Source organism: Pan paniscus, chromosome 19 (assembly GCF_029289425.2).
Source record: "Pan paniscus chromosome 19, NHGRI_mPanPan1-v2.0_pri, whole genome shotgun sequence".
Lineage (NCBI taxonomy): Eukaryota > Metazoa > Chordata > Mammalia > Primates > Hominidae > Pan > Pan paniscus.
Window position 1 is genome coordinate 93,888,424 of NC_073268.2, and position 18,722 is coordinate 93,907,145.

Here is an 18,722-nt window from a genome sequence, read left to right on the forward strand (position 1 = left end):
TCTTTCCCCAGCACTGCAAGGGCTCCACACAGATGACCTGAACACAGAACAAATGGGGCTCACCATGGCAGCCGCCAGCAGTGGGTGTCTGAGGCAGGCCCTGGAGGGCCAGCTCCCTCTCCCAAGGCACACCGCCCACCAGGCTGCCTGTTGGAGCCTGTAGCCCCTGCCGATGCATCGGAAGGGCGATGCCTCCAAGATTCGGGCTCTCTCTCCTTCTGTTGTGAATTGCTCTCCTGTGTGCTCCTGGCAGGCCTGGCACCTTCAAAGCATTCTGTGGATATTAACTAATTAGTGTAAACACTGCAATGCAGTGATGACCTATTAGGAGGCTGTTGTTGGTATCAGATGATTAAAGGTGGTGAAAGCCTCCCCGACAGCTCTTCTGGGACTCAGCTCCAACTTTTCTCCCTGCAAGCCTGGTCTCATGGCCTGGAGAAGCATAATGAGGTCAGAGTCTGGTGAATTCAGAGTAGGTAAGAAAACGCAGTGCCTGCTGCCTCCGCCGGCTAACCCAAAGAATCTGTGGCAATGGCTGCTCAAGAGGAAATCTTGGCCTGGACTACAGGAGACAAGAAGTTTGGACTCACGTGTGACCAAAGGATCTGGGATTCCCAGTGTCCATAGGTCAGCGCACAACTAGTGCCAAGGAGGACCCTAAAAGGAGAGCCGTGCGGCGGGGAGGGTCACAGGAGCCAGGGGGCTGGCTGCTGGGCACTGCTGGGACACTGACCGGCTCCCTGATCTCTGGAAAGTCACCTCATTCATTCATTCAACAAACTCTCCAAAGCATTGAAAACATAGATACCTGCATTCTTGTCTCATCAGCAAATCACGGCACTCTTGCCTTCTAACTTTATCCAGAATCAGCCACTTCTTACCTTCCCCAAATATCATCATGCGATGACTCCAGTAGCCTCCCAACAGCTCCCCATGCTTCCCCTAGCCCCCCGTCCCCCGCAGTGTCGGAACACATCGAGTGTCAACACAGCAACCTCTTTGGCTCAGAAAACCCCAGCGGCCTTCATCCTCATCAGAGGAAGCACACAACCCTCACAAATTCCTTCTCTCACTCCCAACTGGCCTTCTTGCCTTCCTCCACGGCACCCAGTGCATTCTGCTTTAGGGCCTTGACACTTGCAGTTCCCTGTGCCTTGAGCCGTCTTCCGCCAGAAACCGTTTGGCTCGCTTCTTCACCTTCCCCAAGAGGTCTTCCCTGTTCACACCATCTAAACAGCGATCAGCAAACTTTTTCTGGAAAGGGCCAGAATGTAAACATTTTCAGCTTTGCAAGCCAGACAGTCTCCGCAGCAACTCTTCAACTCCAAAGCAGTCCTAGGCCACACATGCATGGAGGAACAGCGCTGTATTCCAATAAAACTTTATTTATAAACACTGGCTACCATGGACTGATTTGACCCAGGGACCGTTGTTTGCCAACAGCTGATCTAAAAAATCAACTCACCATTCCCTCCTCTCTCCTCAGCTCAGTTGTTCTTGGTGGTATGCATTGACATGTGATATGTAGACAATTGTCTACCTCTTTGTCACCTGCCTCTGCCACTGGGACATCAGCTTCACAAGAACAAGGACTCTGTCTATTTTGCTTATTGCTATATCTCTAAATCCTCAGACAGTGTCTGGCATACAATCAGCACTCGTATTAAAAATAAATACAAGCCACACATTATGCATCGGGGAGGAGGCCACCCACTGGCTTCTACAAAGATCTGGGTTCTGTAATGAAATCTTTTCAGCGTGGGTTTCTCTAAGGAGCAAGCAGGAAGAACAGGTATGAGTAGCAAGACCTTCAGACCAGCCCACTGCCTGGAGACTTTGGACTCAAATGAAAAGCACTGTCTGAGCCTTGTTTGGAAAGGAAACTCTCAGTGTCTGAGCCTCATAATCAACCAGCAGGAGTGCTTGTGACATTTCACAACAAATAATAACAATTTCTTACCTCCGTGGGCTTCCTAAGAGGCAGTCATACTGGCTCATCTGACTTGCACATACCTGTGAGTGGGTAAGTTCTATATTTTACCGATGAGGTACACAAAGCGCAGATAGCCTTGCCCAAGGTCACACCGGGAGGAAGCAGCCGGAGCCAGCCCAGAATCCAGGCTTCCAGCTTCCACCACAGCGCTGCTCTGACACATCCTCCTTATAGGCCAGCCTCCTGTTTCCCCGATGCATAAGCCAGTGCTAACGCCACATATCACTTAACAGATATTCGCCGAGTCCCTATCTTATGCAAGAAACTGAACTAAGTGCAATGCAGGAGGTAAAGATACTCGAGTAAGTCCTGGTTGTAAAGAGACTCCACAGGAGAGCCAGTCTGACCTTCCAAGGCAGGAATCTCCTTCTCGGCATCGCATGCTGGTTATTGCTGTAAACCAAAATCATCACAAACTTAAAACAACAGCTTAAAACAGCAGCTTAAAACAACATGCATTTGTTGTCTCACAGTTTCTGTGGGTCAGGAGTCTGGGTGTGGCTTAGCTGGGCCCTCTGCTTCAGGGTCTCATCTAAAAGCTATAGCCAAGATCAGAGCTGTGGGCTTATCTGAGGCTCAACCGAGGAAGGATCTGCTTCCCAGCTCCCGTGGATGGTGGCAGCATTCAGTTGCTTGTGGCTTGTTAAATGGAAAGCCTCACTTTCTTGCTGGCTATTGGCTGGAGGTCACCATCACGTCATGCTGCTGGACAGAGGCTGCTGTCAGCTCCTTGCTTTGTGGGCCTCCTCAGTGTGGCCACTTACTCCATCAAGGCCAGCAAGAGACAGAGTCTCTCAGCAAGACAGATGTCACAATCTTATGAAATCACAAGAGTGACATCCCGTCGCTTTGCTGTATTCTATTGCAATGTTAAAGGCAAGTCACAGGTGCTGCTTGCACTGAAGGTGAGAGGACTGCATAAGGCCGTGAACACCAGCAGGTAGGACCGTGGGGCCAGCATCCACCCTGTCCACCTCATCTGCTAGGTCTTCCAACTCTCCCTGAACATCTTCAGAGACACACTGACCACTCCCTCACAAGGCAGCTCATTCCATTCTCATGTCACTTGAATGGTTAGAAAGTTCTTCCTAGCATCAAACCCAAATCCATCTCCCAATGGCTTTTAATCATTGTTCCAAGCCCTGCAGTCTGGAGTGACATAGAAAAATTCTAATCTGGGCCAGGCACGGTGGCTCACCCCTGTATTCCCAACACTTTGGGAGGCCAAGGCGGGCAGATCACTCGAATTCAGGAGTTCAACACCAGCCTGGCCAATATGGTGAAACTCTATCTCTACTAAAAATACAAAAAATTAGCTGGGCATGGTAGCACATGCCTATAGTCCCAGCTACTCGAGATGCTGAGGTGGAAGAATCTCTTGAACTCAGGAGGTGGAGGTTGCAGTGAGTCGAGATCACGCCACTGCACTCCAGCCTGGGTGACACAGTGAGACTCCATCTCAAGAAAAAAAAAAAAAGAAAGAAAAATTCTAATCTGGCAGAAGTTGGACTCCAGGAGGGCAGGGATTTGCTGTATCCTCTTAGAAGAGGCTTGTTGGAAAGTTCCAGGCACATCAAAGGTATTCCATAATTACATGTTGAGAATAGAGAACAGAGTGGTTCAAGAAGTTGTCTCAGCAGCTTATTCGCTGCTTTCAAATGCAGAGGTGGCCTTGTATGGGAACTTGCTTACCCTGTGTCTCGGGGGACAGACCTTCATAGCCTTCCTTGGGAGACCGGCACTTTAAGAGGCTCTATTCCAACCCTGACACATGACTTGCTCAAGGTCACATAGCTGGTAAATGGCAGGTGTCAGAAGCCAGGCCTCTTGACTGCCAGCATTTCTCTGCCTCTCTATCTTTGTGTGTGACTGAATGTGAGACAGGGACACCAGACAAACCTGGACCCTGCATCCTGGGAGTTTGCAACTCAAAGCTATTTCTTCTACTTTCCGTGAACTGCCTTGATCCCTGGCCAGCAAACTAGATGTGGTATCCTCAAAACCAGACACAGAGCAGCCGGCCTCTGCGGGCTACAGCAGGGATCCAGGCAGTCATTTCCTGCTTTCACTTAGGACTGTTGTGCACCTGCTGTCCTTCTCCCACCAGGAAGAACCACACCCAGTGTACCTCCTAGGGTGTCGGGGGCCTCCCCAGCACTGAGTGCCCAGCCTAGTTCAGCCTCCAGGCTTCCAGTTTCCTGGCAGTCAAGTCCATTTGCTCTGGAGCTTCGCAAGGGGCCCCCAGGTCCTTCATCACTGCACCTGCAGCTGCAGTACAGACCTTGACCCATGGCGAATTCAGCAAGGGTTGAATGGATGATTTGAGTCCACAGGATCTGAAGACCTTGGCTGGGAATGTCAGAGGCGAGGCACAGCCTGCCTGAGCCCAGTGAGAGGAGAGGCAGAGCATCTACAGGGCTTCAGGAGGCCCCTGCTGCAACCCTGCCTGCAAGTCAGGGAGTCGGCGGGAGCTGAGGCTGAGTTTCAAGTTCTAGGGAAATGGAAAGGCCACGAGAAGAAGTAGGACCTGAAAGCCACTTTCCCTTCTTGGAAACGTCCGTGTCGCCATTATCCCCAACAACTTCCTTTTCACCTCCCTGCCTCTAAGGGACCCTCCCACCATCAGCTTTCTCCTCTTTATCCTGTGCCTCCAACTTCCCCCTTCTATGGCTGCTACATAATAAGCATTCAATAAATATGAGTCATTAAATAGTCACTGCTGTTCCTGCCTCTTCCCCCTCTCTATATTAACACATTCAGGGTTCTATCACCTAAGAAAATTAAAACCTTCCAAAATGTTTCCCACATGTGGTTGGCTATTGATGATTTTTATTTCTGCCTTTGCATTTTTACATGTCAGAGGTCTCTACCATGCACATGTCTCTAAGAGGATTACAATGAATAAGAGCTGACATTGGCTGAGCAGGAACTCTGGGCCGTCCCTGGTGCTAGGAGTTTCCTATGCACCCTATTGGTTCAGCCTCTCGACAATCCCATGTAGGGTTACCAACTGTCCCAGATGGCCCAGGCCTGAGGGGCTTCCTGGGACAAGAGACTTCTATTGCAAAAACTGGGATAATCTCAGGCAAACCAGGAGGGTTGGCCACCTTCCACCAAGGAGGTGCTATCATGATCCCCATTTTACAGATGAGAAAATTGAGGCTCAAAGAGGCTTAAAACTCTGCCTCGGGGCCAGGCACGGTGGCTCATGCTTGTAATCCCAGCACTTTGGGAGGCCAAGGCGGGCAGATCACTTGAGGTTGGGAGTTTGAGACTAGCCTGGCCAACATGGTGAAACCCCGTCTCTACCAAAAAATACAAAAATTAGCCAGCTGTGGTGGCACATGCCTGTAGTCCTGGCTACTTGGGAGGCTGAGGCACGAGAATTGCTTGAACCCAGGAGGCGGAGGTTGCAGTGAGCTGAGATCGCACCACTGCACTCCAGCCTGGGTGACAAAGTGAGACTGTCTCAAAAAAAAAAAAAAAAACCTGCCTGGGAATCTGATCAAAAAAGGGGCAAGCAAAGGACGTAAGTAGACATTTCTCCAGAGAAGACATACCAGTGGCCAAGAAGCCCACGAAAAGACGCTCACCAGCATTAGTCATCAGGCAAATGCAAATCAAAACCACAATGAGGTTGAGGTGCCACTTCACACGCTCGACAACAGCTATAATTTTGTTTTAAAACTGAAAATAAGCGTTGGTGAGGTTGTAGAGAAATTAGAACACTTACACATTGCTGGTGGAAATGTAAAATGTTTCAGCCACTGTGGAAAACAATTTGGTGATTCCTCAAAAAGTTAATCATAAAATTGCTATATAATCCACAATTCCACTCCTATGAATATAGCCAGAAAAACCTGAAAATAGACACTCAAACAAATACATGTGCACACACGTTCATAGCAGCATTATTCATGCCAGCCAAAAGGTGGAAACAACCCAGATGTCCATCAAACAATGAATGGACAAATGAATTTTGGTCCATCCATACACCGGAATATGATTCCTTAAAGAGGAATGAAGCTCTTAGATGAATGAAGCCTAAGAACATAAAGCTCAGTGAGATTGGCCACAGGCCACAGGCAAAAGCTCCCATTTAACCTGATTGCATTTTTTTTTTTTTTTTTGAGATGGAGTCAGTCTCATTCTATCACTCAGGCTGGAGTGCAGCGGCGCGATCTTGGCTCACTGCAACCTCTGCCTCCCAGGTTCAAGCCATTCTTCTGCGTGAGCCTCCCAAGTAGCTGGGATTACAGGCATTCGCCACCACCTCCAGCTAATTTTTGTATGTTTTAGTAGAGAGGGGGCTTCGCCATGTTGGCCAGGCTGGTCTTGAACTCCTGATCTCAGGTGATCCGCCCGCCTCAGCCGCCCAAAGTACTGATTACATTTTTATTAATTATTCAGAGGAGGCAATACATGGAGACAACACAGATTGGTGGCTGCCAGGGGCTGGAGGAGGAGGAAGGAGGACTGACTGCCACTGGGTACGAGGTTTCCTCTTGGGTGATGCCAAGGTTTAGGAACTTGCCGAGGTAGTGGCTGCACAACATTGAATATACTAAATGCCAGGAATTGTACACTTAAAAAGGGCTCATTTTGAGCTGTGAGCTTCACCTTGATTTACTAAAAACAACAAAAACAAAACCTGTACTTCAGGTCACACAACTGATGAACACAGAGCCGGCCCCGGAGCATACGACACCCACCAGCCCGCCTTCCGTGACCGCTGGAGCCCGTGTCGCTGCTAGTCCCCCCACCCCCGCCTGCCTCCCCATGCTTCTCCAAAGGCTCTCTCTACTTGTCCACTCGCCATTTGCTTGTCACCGGGGTCAGGCTTCCCCGACCACCACCCTGTGCTGGTCACCCATCCTCTTCCGCTGGGCAAGTCCAGTGAACGGCACTGGGGGGTATTTGCCATTCTCCCCGCGAGACTGCTGCAAACTGCCTCATAAAATTACTCAGAAAAACCCAGGGAGGCCAAGCATGGTGGCTCACACCTGTAATCCCAGCACTTTGGGAGGCCAAGGTGGGCAAATCACCAAGGTCAGGAGTTCGAGACCAGCCTGGCCAACATGGCGAAACCCCGTCTCTACTAAAAACACAAAAATTAGCTGGGTGTGGTGACGGACCCCTGTAATCTCAGCTACTCGGGAGGCTGAGGTGGGAGAATCACTTCAACCCAGGAGGTGGAGGTTGCAGTGAGCCGAGATTGTGCCACTGCACTCCAGCCTGGGTGGCAGAGCGAGACCCCATCTCACAAAAAAAAAAAAAAAAAAAAAAAAAAAAGAGAGAGAGAGAGAGAACGGAAGGGAAAGGAAGAAAAGAAAAGATAAGAAAAACCCAGGGAGGACAGGATCCAAGCGGGTCACCTCCTGAGGCCGCTGCTTTGCCCCTCTAAGGACGTCTCAGGGCTATGTCTTCCTATGCCCCCCTTTTCCTCTCAGTCAGCCCCCACCTCACGGGCCTGCCCTGCGGGGTGTCGGGGGGCTCTTCCTTCTTGTTTTTCTAGCCTTCGCTCAGCTCAGTCAGTCGGAGCCTGACCGTGGGGGCAGCTCCTCTCTGGGGCTGGAGAATCATTCCTGTCTCCTGTTGAGGCGACCCTTGGTAGGAAGGTAAGGTCACTGTCCCCAGAAGGCCTGCGGGAAGAGGCACTGCATTTTACTCAGAGCCCCTGGCAGCCGGGGAGCTGCGGAGGGGCCGTCTGTCTCCTCTGTCTGTCAAGACACACTAGAGAAGCAGGTGGGGAGAGAATCCACAGAGCTGCCCGCAGGTGGCCCCCTGGGTGGGACTGGGCCTCTCTGCTTCCTGGGGCTGCAGGGAAGGTGTCACAGGCTAAGGGTGGACTCTGGACACGGCTGCAGCTCTCACCATTCAGCTGTGGGGTCTCTCTTCGCACCTCCATCCTGAGGGTCAGGGAAGGACTGGGCAGAAAAAAGCCAAGAAGCTGGTCTCATCCACAGACACATGGGGCTTCAAGGTGGAGGAGCCCCAGCCCAGTGGGGTGGACAAGGTGCCGGGGACTGCGTAGTGACCGTCAGGGCAGCCATCAGCTCCTCCTATGAAACCCCACAGGGGTGGCTGGCACTTGTCACCCTGAAGAGGCTGCATTTCCCTCGCACAGGTCATCTTGGAACAGGCAAATTCATTATAGACCCCTGGGGTCAGGAGGGGGCTCAGTACAGTCCCAGAAGGTTCCATGAAAGCCAGAAGCGGTGCCCTCCGCTTCAGCCAGGACCCTCCTGCCTGCACATTTGTTGACCACCCAGGGCCTGGGTGCTCCTGCCTCCGGCCCCCTTTCCCCACCGTGAATCCATATGGTCCCTTCTTTCCCAGCACAGCCACAGGACAGCTCTGTCACACCCTCCCCAGTGACCTACCATGAGCCACCTGGGCCGACTGGCCCTCCTTCCCCACAGAGCCCCTGGCACCCAGGACTTCCTGGCAGGTGCTGGCCCTGAAGTCCTGGGCTCCCTCTGGGCTCCTATGTGAAGCCAGCGCCCTAGAGGCCAGGTGTTTCCTGTGGGTGGGGGGGCCTGGAAGGTTCTACCACACTCACACTCCACCTCCTCCTCTGGGGCCTCCCACTTGTGGCTCAGGCCCTGCTGCTGTTAATCAGAGGGGAAGAGAGAAGGCCCTGGGGATGGAGCATGTGAAGGCCTGGACTCTCTACCGCAGGCTGGGCATGGGGTGGGGAAGTCTCAGGGTAGCAGCAAGGCAGGAAGGGGAGGAACACCCAGAGCTTGGGGGCAGAGATAAGTAAGGAGCCCCCAGTTCCAGGCAACCCATGGGTGTGGCCTCTGGGGACCAGCCAGACAGCCTGGCATGGACAGCCTCACTCTTCTCACTGCTTTGCAAATGCCATAGGTGGTCAAGCACCCACGTGGTCTTCACACACCTGCACCTTGCAGGTCCAGGATGGAGCTGTGATCATCGCTGGCTGGGAAAGCAGCTTCCTGTCTCCCTCTCAGCAAGTGGAGTGCAGTGGGGTGGGCAGCTGCTTGCTGCAGACTCACTCCTATCCCCAAAGAAGCCTTGAGAGGAGGCCCCAACCATATGGGGAGACTGAAGATCTGAAAGGCCTAGCTTGCCCAAGGAACTCAGCCAGTGAGTGGCAGAGCCTCCTCCCGTCCCAAAACTCTGCCTCTGGCCACCCCCAAGCACTGCCCCTCTGATGGCATCAGGGACGCGAAAAAGAAACCTCAGGCAGGGCCGGCCGAGAGCCCTTCTCCCAGGCTTGCCTCCAGCTGTGCAGGAAGCCCACCTGCCCAAGACTCACCTGCGGCATTTGGCGAAAAGCAGTCCTGGCCTCCCACCCTCCCCGGCCTACTTGAACAGGATCTCGAGGGGTGGACCCAGGACTCTGCCCAAGACTGTTGAGTCCCTCCCTCCCCAGTCTTTGAGGTGGCAAAGCTTCCCCCTTTGCCTCCACTCTCCTGTTCCTGCCACAGCAGCCTCCTAGGACTGTGTTGCTCTTTTCCTCTGAGTTGGTCTGGCTCTGCGGGGGTCACCCAGGCCCCAGGCTCTCAGTGGGTGGGGATCTGATGTAGCACTGACATGTTTCATCCACTTGACTGGCAGGTCAAGGACAGCCTGGAGGTGGGCAAGTCATCAGGACCCCAGACCAGGAACGATGGAGGCTCCAAAGTCCACCAGTAGAGGGAAGAAAATAGCCACTGTCCCCAGGCAGAGCCACCAGTCACACAGGGACGAGATCTCAGAATGAGCACTGGCCAGGGTTCTCAGGGATGCTGAGCTCTGGTCTTCCCTGTGAGCGGCCTTGGACAAGTCATCTGCCCAGACCCTCCATACCCCGTGCTGTGTCTTCTCAGAGAGTGGGCGTTCGGAAGCATGGCGCTCTCTGAAGTCCGTGGCTGGGATGTCCATGGCTGTGACGACCTTCTGAAAACCATGTGGTCTCTGTCCCACTTTCAGCCTCACAGTGCACGAATGCAAGCCCGGAGTAAGCGCCCCCAACTGGGCTCAAGACCTTCTTCTTGGGGGTCCCTGTTGCATCAGCTTCTTTTAAGTTAACTTTCTCTTGCAGTACAGTATGAATAAAGAAAAGTCTAACACTATGTGTCCAACTCCATTTGGACTTTCACAAAGTGAGTACCTTCATGTCCTCAGCTCTCAGATCGAGAAGAAAATACTGCCAGCTCCCGAGTCCTCTTCTACCTCTTCCTGTCATTAATACCCCCAAGACAACGACGACCTTGACTACTAACCCCAGAGGTTAATCTGGCCTCCTTTGGAATTACACGACAGGTACGCTCTTGCATCTGGCCTCTCTCCTCCCACGTGGAGTCTGAGCCTCACCACATGACGTCATAGCTCCTTCCTCTCACTGCTGTAGCCCAGCGCATCTCATGAACAAAGCACCATCCATATATCCATATGCTTCTGTGGATGGATGCTTGGCTCGGTTTTCAGTTTGGGCTATTACGGTGCTGTCATGAGCAGTCTTCTGGTGAACATTTGCACACGTTTCCTTTGCGAAATGCCTGGGAAGGGAATTACTGGGCTGTTGGGTGGACATGTGTTTGGCTGCAGTAGGTCCTGCCAGCTTTCTCAAGTGGTCGTACCAATTCACCCTCCCTCCACCATTGTGGGAGGCCCCAAGCTGCCCCTCGGCACCAACATCTGGGATGTCTTTTTCTTTTGAACCACTCTCTTGGATTTGGTGTAATGCTGTGATTGTAATTTGTATTTCTGTGATGACTAATGTGGTTGAGCACCTTTTTCTACACCATCACCTTCTTTTTTTACTTTGTGTTTTTAATAGACACATAATAATTGTACGTATTTATGGGGTATATGTGATATATTGGTACATGCATACAATCTGTAATGATCAAATTGGGATTTTAGGACATGTATCCCTTCAAACATTTACCATTCCCTTTTGTTAGGAACATTCTGAATCTTCTAGCTATTTTGAAATACACTACAAATTATTGATATCCATAGTCACCCTACCATGCTATTGAACACTAGAACACATTCCTTCTATCTAACTGTATTTTTGTACCCATTAACCAACCTCTCTTCATCTTCTTTCCAACTCCCTACCCTTCCCAGCCTCTGGGAACCACTGTTCTACTCTCTACTGCCATGAGATCCATTTTTTTAGCTCCCACATATAAGAACATGCAGTATCTGTCTTTCTGTGCCTGGCTAATTTCACTTAATATTATGACCTCCGGTTCCATCCATGTTGCTGCACATGATAGGATTTCATTCTTTTCGTGGCTGAATAATATTCCACTGGGCATATGAACCACATTTCCCTTACCCAGTGTCCTTGATGAACACTGAGGTTGATCTCATCTCTTGGCTACCATGAATAGTGCTGCAGTAAATGTGGGGGCTCAGCTGTCCTTTCATACTGAAGTTCTTTATATATTCCGGGCACTAAACATAGACATAGATATGAGTATAGACATAGATATGGATATGGATATGGATATAGGTATGGATATAGACATGGATATAGATATGGATAGATTGGAAATGGATATGGATGTAGATATGGATATAGATATGGATGTAGATATCGATAAGGATATAGATATGGATAGATTGGATATGGATATAGATGTGGATATGGCTATAGATGTGGATACGGATATAGATATGGATAGGTTGAATATGGATATGGATATGGATATAGACATGGATATAGATATGGATAGATTGAAAATGGATATGGATGTGGATATGGATATAGATGTGGATATGGATATAGATATGGATGTAGATATTGATAAGGATATAGATATGGATATAGATATATATATGGATATAGATATGGATAGATTGGATATGGATATAGATGTGAATATGGATATAGATGTGGATATGGATGTAGATATGGATGTAGATATTGATAAGGATATAGATATGGATATAGATATGGATAGATTGGATATGGATATAGATGTGGATATAGATATAGATATGGATATAGATATGGATAGATTGGATATGGATATAGATGTGGATATAGATATAGATATGGATATAGATATGGATATGGATGTGGATATAGATATAGATATGGATATAGATATGGATATGGATGTGGATATAGATATGGATATGGATGTGGATATGGATATAGCTATGGTTGTGGATATAGATATAGATATGGATATAAATATGGATAGATTGGATATGGATTAGATGTGGATATGGATATAGATATGGATATGGATGTGGATATAGATATGGATATGGATGTGGATATAGATATGGATATGGATGTGGATATGGATATAGCTATGGTTGTGGATATAGATATAGATATGGGTAGACTGGATATGGATATGGATGTAGATATGGATATGGATATGGATATAAATATGGATATGGACATAGACATATCATAGATATGGATGTGGATTACAAATCTCCTCTCAGACTCTCTCAAGGTGAGGCTTCTCCTTTATTCAGTTAATGCAGTGACTTACACTGATAGGCTCTCCATTATTAAACCACCTCTCCATTCCTGGAATAAACTTAACTTGGTTGTGACGTGTTCACTTTCTGCATGTTGTTTGGTCGGAGTTGCCAGTGTTTGTCTTAGGACGATTGCACTCATATTCATGAGTGAGGCCCACCTGTAATTTTCTTTTCTTTTCTCATCGTTTCGGTCGGAAGGTCTGTGTATCAGGGTTAAACTGCCTCATAAAAGGAGCCGAGAGGCATCCCTCTTTCTCTGTTCTCTGCGAGCATCAGTGCAAGGTGGGTTTGATGGACACGTTTGTTGTCGATTTGGGGAAAGGCCCACACGGCTCATCTCTGTCAGGCCAGGGGACCATGTCTGGGGGTCAGACGTCAGTGGCCTTGTCTATGTTCTCATGGGGTAGGAGCATGGGGAGTGGGGAGAACTTGGATTGCCACATGACAAAAGCCCCTGAAATGGGCTTGAACAGGACAGGGGCTGCAGCCAGGGCCTCTGCCTTCTCCTCCGTCTTCCTTCTCAGCTCTCTCTGTTCCTCCAGGGCCTCCCGCCATCCTCCTGCCCACTGTTCTGCTTTCCTCCTGTTCCATCTAGGCCCCTCTTCCTCTGTCTCCACCTCTCTCTGAGCCAGGACTATCCACAGACCCCTCCTGATGCCGTGCATGCGTATGTGTGTGTTTATGTGTGTTTATGTGTCTGTGTGTGTTCGTGTGTGCTTGTGTGCGTGCTTGTGTGTCTGTGTGTGCATGTGTTTGTGTGTGTGTTTGTGTGTGTGCATGTGTGTGTGCATGTGTGTATGTGTGCCTGTGCATCTGTGTGTGTCTGTGTGTGTTTACGTGTGTGTATGTGTTTGTGTGTGTGCGTGTGTGTGCATGTGTTTATGTGTGCATGTGCGTCTGTGTGTCTGTGCATGTGAGTGTGTCTGTGTGTTTATATGTGTGTGCATGTTTGTGTGTGCGTGTGTGCGTGTGTTTATGTGTGCATGTGCATCTGTGTGTGTCTGTGTGTTTGTGTGTGTGTTTGTGTTTCTGTGCGTTGTGTGTGTTTGTGTGTGCATGCGTTTGTGTGTGTGTGCATATGTTTGTGTGTGTTTATGTGTGTGTGTTTATGTGTGTTTGCGAGTTTCGTGTGTTTGTGTTTGCGAGCGTGTGTTTGTGTGTTCTGTGTATGTGTGTGTGTTTTGTGTGTGTGCATGTGTTTATGTGTGTTTATTTGTGTATGGGTTTATGTGTGTGCACAAGCGTGTGTTTGTGTGTTTGTGTGTGTTCTGTGTGTGTGTTTTTGTGTGTGTGCGCTTCCGCTCACATGCATGTGTGTGCGCACGGCCAGCAGCAGTGCCCACTGCTGGGAGATTCCGCCTGCTTCTTGAAGCTGCCCTGGTCCTTCACCAGCTGAGGCTGGGACTCAGGCCTGTGCCTCCTCCGCGGCCACTCTCAGGCCCCCACCCCCACCTTCGCCACCTCTGCCTCCTCTGTTTCCCGACCCTGCTGCTGGAGCACGCAGCCCTGCAGTGACCCCGTCGCATATGCTTGAACAATATTCTAGAGCACCATGAAAGACTCAGGAGGGTAAAGCACTAGCGCATGTGCCGACTGAGCTCCCGGCTGGTGGAGGCAGAGAGGCGGCAGGGCAGAGCCGCGGCGTGGGCAGGAGCTGGGGTGGAGGTGGGCCCTGCACCGTGGGCAGCCTGGCTCCTGCCCTGGTCACACAGAGGGAGTGCCTCACCTCCGTGCCCCCAAGCCCAGAGCGCTGCTGCCAAGGCGAGGCGAGGAGGAGGGCGCCCTGTGGCTGACAATCAGGCGAGTGTTCCCTGCGAGCAGACACAGCACCTAAATCATGCATGGCCCAGGCCAGGTGCTGACTGGGCCGCCCAGGAGGGGGTTGCCCACTGCCTTTTTCAGGGATTGTTCCCTTAATGACACCTAAAAATGAGCAGGCAAGCATGGGCATTCAGCCGAACGCCCGCCTTTGCCTGATAGAAATGCAGCTGTCTGGTCTCAAGGCTGTGCCGTCGACGCTCTGGGAATGGGGCCTTAGGGAAAGACCTAGCCACACCCGTGCCAGATCAGCCAGCTGTGATGATGGCTGACACTCCCTGACGGAGGAGTCCCCCAGACTCCAAACGTTCCTAGCCAAGCCCTGGCCTCGGAGCCTCCCTGTCAAGCCTCCGGCTGGCCCTTCCCAGGAGCTGGACCCAAAGCCCAGGCCACACCTGCCACATCATCAGCATGACCCTGGCTGGCCTGGACAGAAGAGACAGGCGAAGATAAGAGTCCAGCGAGAAGGGCCACGGCCTGCCCTGGTGAGGGCTGTCCTCTTCCACTGGCCCACATCTCTGGTCTAAGACCCCCAGCCCTCCTGGGAGAGGAAACACCAGGGAGCCCAGCAACCTGGATTGGAGCCCGGGGTTGGAGCCCAGGGTTGGAGCCCGGAATTGGAGTCTGCGGATCTTTGGTCCAGGCCCTGCAGCTGCCTCACACCATGCCCCTGGGTACATCCCTTCCCTCTCTAGGCCCCATGGCCCTCTCCTCAAAGGAACAGAATTATTCCAGGTGACAAGGACTGTCCCCACCCCAACAGTCTACATCTCCATGGGACCTGGGCTCAATGAAGCCAGTGTGTGGCCCTGGAGATCCCCGGGCTGCGAGGGGTGGTGGGACGAGCCCTCTTCAGTCCTGGAGAAGTGTCCCCGTGGGCTTTCTCCCAGCCAGGGCTTTTGTGGGTTCTCAGCAGAAGTTGTGTTCATTGTTATCATACATCGCAATAACAAAAACAATAGTAACATCCTAATCATAGGCTCCTGGGCAGGATGGTGACTGCCTTAAACGACTCTTTAACAACCGGGAGAGGAACTTTCTCAGAAACTAAAGAAGCTCCCCAGGCTTGGGGCTGCAGGGAAGTGACTGAGGGGAAAAGGCCTGCAACCCCAGCCATAACCCTTGGCCGCAGGTGGGCACCCTCTGCAGGGAGGCAGCATCGACAGGAACATTTCCTGTCCCAGGGCTTGGCTCTGAAGCCCAGAGAGCCTGCCCTGGCCAAGGCTCATTCGTAGAAGCAGCAGAATCTCCAAGACAATCTTCTTCCCCCTGCACCTGCAGGAGCCCCTCCTCTGGCCTCTGCTTCAGGCACCTTATTTCAAAAGAGATCCTAGCAAGCTGAGTTCACCCAGTTGGTGCCGAGGAGAGGAGAGGGAGGTAAGGACAGGGAGGGAAAGGAGAAGGCGCTGGGAGAGCTTTGCCTGCGGGGAAGGGAATCCCAGCTTCAGCCAGGGGGTGGGGCAGAGCAGTGCCCTGGGGCAGAGATGCGCTGGCCCTGAGGGAGGGTAGCTGCGGAGCTAGCAAAGGCCCGACATCCAGGCACTGCCCCTTCTCCCACCCCCACCCTCCAATCCCGCCCCCCTCAGCAGAAGGTGGCTGCGTTCAGCAACTTCCCCTGGGACCACCCTCACCCAATGGCTGGGTCATAACAGTGGTCCCAAAGAGAAAGGAGTTGATGGGCCGATCTGGGCCCAGTTCCTGGGCAGTTGTGGCCGGGGTGGTGGGGGAGGTCCCACAGAACCAACATGGGTTAGGGGGGTGGTAGTTAAAGCGTGGGCCCCCAGCACTATGGGAGGCTGGGCCATCACCCTCAAAAGGTGCCTGCCTGCTATGTAGTACATCCTGTTAATAGGAGGTGTGGAAGGCAGAGCTGGTTGAGTTTGATCTAAGAAACAAAAAAATTTATAGGGGTGGTGTTTGGCCTTCAGAAACTTGGACAGCAGCCAAGGGAGGGATGAGATGAGTTCTGTGGCCCCAGAACCCTGGGCGCAGTGGTGGCACATCGGGAAGCAGGAGCAAGCTTTAGCCTGACAGCAGGAACCTGCTAGGAACTAACAGAGCCGATGGGCAGGGAAAGGCCACCTCGTCAAGGAGTGAGCCCTGCAGTGCTGCGAATACCTGGGTGGACTCACAGCCACCTGCCAGGGACAGGGTACAGCGAGGTCCAATGCGGCCTCTAAGGCCCTCCTGACACAGCCCCAGGATCCTCCAGGGGTTCCTCCCTGTCCTCATGGGCCTGCTCACCTCGGCAGCCTCCTCGATGCCACGCCTCCCTCTGTGTCCTCCCTCTAGACGCTCAGGACCCCATAGGCCACATTCTCTCCTTTCCCGGGCTTGGCACCTGCAGGTGGCTCTGCCATCCCCTACTCATCCTTCACTTCTCGTCATGAGCATCAGCTCTTCCAGGAAGATGAGAACCGCCTCTCCCTTATCATAAGGAACTCTCGTGCTTGTTTGAAAGCCTGTGTCCCCTGTGGACTTTCAGCATCACAAGGGCAGGGACCACCTCAGCCCGGTTTGCCTCTCCATCCCAGAGGAGATCACAGGGCCTGGCACACAGCAAGTGTTTAAGAAGTAGGTGCTGAATGAATGAATGAGTGAATAATGTCAAAGGGACAGTCAACGGGCCTCCCAGCACGGTACCCACGGGCCTCTCTAGAGACACTGACATCCCAGGGACTCTTCCTGGGGGTCCAGGTTAGGAAGATAAGCCCAGCTCGGGGAACCTCTAAGAGGTGAGGGTTGATGAAGACTAGAGGCAGCTGATGGGGTTGAGGTGAGGCAAGGTGCGACTGGCATTCAGGGAGCCAACAGAAAGTGTCATTTTCTTGTTGGTTTCACCCCTCTCTTTATTTATATGTACACCCCACTTCTTCTCTGGAAGCATCAGGGAGTCGGGAGGTATGGATTCCAGTTCTGGGTCTGTTCTTGGGAAGCCCTAATGTAATGACTTCCCCTCTTGGGACCTCAATTTTCTCAACTTTGAACTTCACCACTTGGGCCGGATAATTTCTCAACCTTATATCCATGGCTGGCAGATGTCCTGGGGTCCGAAGTCTGGGTGAGCACTCCCAGAGCCTAAGTCTGAATCGGACTTCTGGTTTCCCCATGGCCACCCAGCCAGTGGGACAGAAGCCACCAGAAAAAGAGGCCTCTTCATCCAGGTGCGGTGGATCCTGCCTATAATCCCAGCACTGTGGGAGGCCGACACAGGCAGATCACTTGAGGTCAGGAGTTCAAGACCAGCCTGACCAACATGGGAAAACCCCGTCTCTACTAAAAATACAAAAAACTTAGCCAGGCGTGGTGGCACTTACCTGTAATCCCAGCTACTTGGGAGGCTGAGGCAGGAGAATTGCTTGAAGCCGGGAGGCAGAGGTTGCTGTGAGCCAAGATCACGCCACTGTACTCCAGTCTGGGCGACAGAGTGAGACTCCGTCTCAAAAAAGAAAAAAAAATTAAAAAAACAGAAACAAATAACCTTTTCCCAGTTCATGTCCAGGAGGTCAGCATGGCTCCCCAGCTGCCCCTCCTCCCCAGAGTCAGCAAGGTGAGAAACGCAGCACTGCAGGCGCCTGGCTCCAGGGTGGAGTGTGGGCGTGGGTGGGCTTGCTGGAGCCCCCGCTTTCCTCCATCACAGGCAGTGCGACCCAGTGGTTTGGTGCAGTTGCTCGTGCCAGGCCCCCCGGGCCTGACTCCCACCTCTGCTGTGTATTAGCCCTGTGGGTGTGGGGCTGATGCCGTGTCTTACATGCAAGGTCTTGGAAACGGTCTCCAGGAGACCAGGCTACTCCCATGCAGCAGACGGCAGGGAGAACTGAGCCTGGCTGTTCTACAAGCCGCACAGCGTGCGTGCACACCAGACTTTTGGTTTTTAATGAGTTTTACCCATATCTTGAATTGCAAAACGCATCTCCCACCTCCTTCCTCCTTGTGGGGCCACCTTTCTTGGGTCACTTTGGAGGGCACTGTGCTGAGACTAAGATGCATCTCCTCACCCCTACAACCTCACTTCCTTTCATGGGGTGACTGACGTGTGCACACATCACCAGAGGACCTGGCAAACTCTGAGGAAGCCTTGTTGGGGGCTGGGGAGGGGGTGTTGGTGATGGTGGGGGATGGACGGGAGCTTTGCAGAGAAGGGGCTTTTGAGGTCCCTGGGTCCCAGCTGGGCTGAGCTGAGGTGCAAAAGTCTTCCTGCATCTGTTTTCTTAGGTCCTGTTTACAAGGAGGCTGAGTAGACTTCCAGGAGGAGAACGTGGGCCACGTCTGGACCTGGGTAGGGGCACCCACGGGCACATCTGTGAAGACTGGAGAACACGATGCCAGGGAGGGATGGGGCCCCTGAGGGGAGGATTCTGGTTCCCTGAGATAATGGAGTCACAGGGCTCAAGGACAAGTACCTGCAGCCTCTCGGCCTGTCCTGGAAAGAAAACTGATGAGT

The 18,722-nt window shown here is 51.9% G+C and overlaps 1 long non-coding RNA gene across 1 annotated transcript in view; it reads right to left on the minus strand.

Moving 5' to 3' along the window:
* Window positions 1-18,161, minus strand: part of LOC117976626 (uncharacterized) — an 85,295-nt gene extending 67,134 nt beyond the window's left edge. Inside the window, exon 1 of the long non-coding RNA XR_008621597.2 lies at window positions 17,596-18,161. This is a non-coding gene — a long non-coding RNA (uncharacterized LOC117976626). The remainder of the gene's footprint in view (window positions 1-17,595) is intronic.
* Between the last annotated feature and the right edge of the window lie 561 nt (window positions 18,162-18,722).